This window comes from Pseudophryne corroboree, chromosome 6 (assembly GCF_028390025.1).
Source record: "Pseudophryne corroboree isolate aPseCor3 chromosome 6, aPseCor3.hap2, whole genome shotgun sequence".
Classification (NCBI taxonomy): Eukaryota; Metazoa; Chordata; class Amphibia; order Anura; family Myobatrachidae; genus Pseudophryne; species Pseudophryne corroboree.
Window position 1 is genome coordinate 729,964,409 of NC_086449.1, and position 4,164 is coordinate 729,968,572.

A 4,164-nucleotide genomic window follows, 5' to 3' on the forward strand; every position below is an offset into this window, starting at 1 on the left:
ATAAGATTGGTGTAATAAGCAAGAAAATATATCTTTCTAAAGAATGATATAGTTTCCTAAATTCTGAAGGTGTATCATATAATGTGCTCATAATATGTAATTTTATTTCTATTTAACGTCCCCCTTGATGCTGGACATGCCCACTATCTGGAAAGTATTGGGGGGGGGGGGTGCTGCTGCCATGGCCCATGGCTAGACCTTACACCTCTGGTCAAACTGGAGGGCGGGGGTAGCAAGTCTGCGCTGTATAGGACTGAGACAGCTGGCCGTGTGGAGAGTGCCAGAGCTCCCTAGGGGCTCAGTACAAAAGTGCAAAATGAAAAAAGGGGGTGTGCTCTCTCTACAATGGCGCTGGTCTCTCTTACAGTCACCTATGTATGTGGATAATACCCAGGTGTGAAAGTGTATGTTGAAACACACTGGTATGGTAAAAAAAAAATGGAATTTAATACAATACTAACATGCAATGTCTAAAATCAAGCAATACATAAAAAAACAAGTGGACTGGGAACAGGCCATGGGGGGAATGTGATCCTACCGATGCAGGTGGAGGAGCCGCAGGTGTCAAATAAAGGCAGGGTACCCCGGGAAATACCCTGCTGGCGGCTCCTCTGATCGAATTCCCTTCCAGGCAATCAGGAAAACAGTCTGCCAAACGTCCAGGGGGTGGTCAGCGCCACAAGGTATCTCCAACGCGTTTCGGGACAGCCTGGTCCCTTCTTCAAGGCAAGATCTTGCCTTGAAGAAGGGACCAGGCTGTCCTGAAACGCGTTGGAAATACCTTATGGCGCCGACCACCCCCTGGACGTTTGGCAGACTGTTTTCCTGATTGCCTGGAAGGGAATTCGATCAGAGGAGCCACCAGCAGGGTATTTCCCGGGGTACCCTGCCTTTATTTGACACCTGCGGCTCCTCCACCTGCATCGGTAGGATCACATTCCCCCCATGGCCTGTTCCCAGTCCACTTGTTTTTTTATGTATTGCTTGTTTTTAGACATTGCATGTTAGTATTGTATTAAATTCCATTTTTTTTACCATACCAGTGTGTTTCAACATACACTATCACACCTGGGTATTATCCACATACATAGGTGACCGTAAGAGAGACCAGCGCCATTGTAGAGAGAGCACACCCCCTTTTTTCATCTTACACCTCTGGTGCTGCCCATGTGGTGCACTATTACAATTTTTTCCAGGGCCGCTTTTGTTCCCAATCCGCCCCTGGGTGTACTTCATAAACAAGAAATCAGAAGTATCAAAAAAATTGCGGACTCCAAAAGACTTGTAGAAAATCAAACAGGCTGTAGATTCAAAGTTTTGAGATCTAATAATTATGGAGAATATCTCAACAAAGAGGTGGAACAATTCTTGAGAAAATATGGAATAGAGCATCCATTGACCATTGGCTAAAATCCTGAGCAAATTGGTGTTAGTGAACAAGCAAAATGTTCACTAATGAAGAAAGCAAGACATGCTGAAGGATGTAGCCCTAGAGAAACAGTTTTTGATGGAAGCTGTGTCCACAACATTTTACCTAAAGAACGGCTCTCCAGCAGCTGTCCTAAAAGACATAACACATATTAAAGCATGGCCAAAAAGCAAACTATGGGGTAAATTTACTAAGGTGGGAGATTTTTAGAACTGGTGATGTTGCCCATGGCAACCAATCAGATTCTACTTACCATTTATCTAGCTGCTTCTAGCAGATAATAGATATAATCTGACTGGTTGCTATGGGCAACATCACCAGTTCTAAAAATCTCCCACCTTAGTAAATTTACCCCCCATGTGTGAAATATCTAAAAACATTTGGAAGTACTGTTTATGTCTATATACTAAAAGAGAAGACGCAAGTTGTATTCAAAATCCATAAAGTGCATCATGCTTGGTTAATGTCATGAAAGTAAAGGCTATAAATATTGGAATCCAATTACAATAAAAATTGTCAACTCAAGAGACATATTTAAAGAGACAGCACAAGTTACAGAAAAGCTGGACTTTGACATGCAGAACAAATATGTGTCAGTGGACATGCCAGGAGCTGGAGATACATCTAAACCAGAGACTACAGGTGGGTAAGTTCAACTGCAGGAAAGATCATCTGCTACATCAAATATAGCCACCTAGAAGATATGATGATGAATTTACAAACATTGCATTGTGTGTAGCTCACGAGATTAAAATAAAAAAAAAACCATAGGATGTTTGATATAAGTAGAAGTCTAAGGAAGGAAAAGAGAATTTGCAAGATTTAGGAGTCAAGAATCCAAAAGACATCAAGAGTCGTGACACTGACAGCAATCCAAAAGTTGTGATTCAAGAGACATTTCTGAGGCCTATGTTGTCAATTAAATTAATCTTACTGATGTACCAGTAAGGAAGGCCAAACCAAAGTTGTCTGATATATTCATGTTCTTTTATGTGTCTAACCTAGTGGTTCTCAAACTGTGTGCCATGGCACCCCTGGGTGCCTCAGGGCACTTGCAGGGGTGCCACGGATTAGCGATAGAGAACCAATTCAGATTACTTATGGTCAATGTAATAGATAAAGCCAGTGCTGGAGGCTGCCAGTCATAAAATATGTGGACAAACAGAAGCAAATCTTGTCCCTTACCACATAATTAAACCTAATTATAAACACAATTTACTTAATGTAATATTTTTTTTAAAAATTCCCAATAAGAAACGTTGGCCCTGGGGTGCCATGAAACCAATTCTGATACTCTAGGGCGCCGTGATTCAAAAAAGTTTGGGAACCACTGGTCTAACCTCACCTTCCTTACAGGTTGCTATGTGAAAACTTCAATTGTGAGTTTGTGTAACATGGAGAAGCAAGGGGAGTGTTGGAAGTGAAGAGCGCTACTGCAAGTTTCCAACATGCCTCCTCCAGGAATGATGCTTAATTTCCTTACCAAGGTGACCACCAGTACTATTACTGCGCATGCACTGCACCAACTTGTTACGGTGTATGAGTGACATAGTAGGGGATTGACATCTCCTACTTAGCTCCTGAGACCTGCAAAGGTATTACCCGCGATACCACTGTTTAAGCACCTGCACCGCAACTCAAACCACAGAGACCATCACTGTCTGGTGATCCATTTGGACCCCGCTCTGCTTCATGCTTCTCTTCTACCAGTGTAACAGTGAGTACGGGTGTACTACCAGATGCACAAATAAACCACACTACCTGGTTATGCCACACTGGATTTGTTCTTCTGTTAAATCAGTCTCTGCCGGTGTATACCACCTATACATACATTTCCAATACTTTTTAGCTTTGCTCCCAACACAGAATGAGCCTCTTAGTGTGTGGCTGGCAGAGAACACTTCTCACCTATCCCATTTTGTGAGTTATAATGAGACAAGCCAAAAAGGTGACTAAAACTTTAAAAGCAATGACATCTACAGTCACTAAGGTACTAGTGACTCGAAAAGGGGCAGCATAATGAAGACCCTTTGCAGTCATCTAATGCCTCCAGGCTTCAGTTTATTTCTCTCTAGAATTAATAGCGTAATTAGGGTTTGCTAAAATGCTTTGGAGAAGAAACACAGAACTAAAAAGTTGTGAATCCCTAGCAAATGGCGCAAAAAAGAGCAGCCCGTAGGCCGGTTCACCACAACAGAACCTCACCAAAAAGTTCAAATAACACAATTTTTAAATACAAATGTGTGGGACACCAGAATAACAGGCGCTTAACAGATTTAGATATCAAAGTATACTTAGTAACACGTCCCTGGAATGTACAGGAAAAATGGAGCTTCAAATTGTCGTGTAGACGGGCGTGTTTCCCTTTTCTGAAGCGATTCTTTCTCCTCAACTCGATGTTAACATGAAAGAGATGGTATATATATACATGTGTAGTAATGTTTCAATAATAAATAAGTCTCTTTCAATGTCAGAAATATGCAACACAGGAAAGGCTATATTCATCCGTCGGTGAGGCGTACCCCAACTCACTTTCCAAACGAAAGCAGAAAGCCTATCAAGGTATCTTTTCCTATCCACCTCAGTGTTTGGAAATCACAGGTTTAAGTAGTGAACCCATTTTGCTAAGGAAATGAGCGTACCTCACTCACACAGAAAGAAGGTGGTTGAAACACATAAAGGTATCTTTCATCCTTTGTATGTTAGATGTAAGGCGTACCCTACTCACGGAAGTA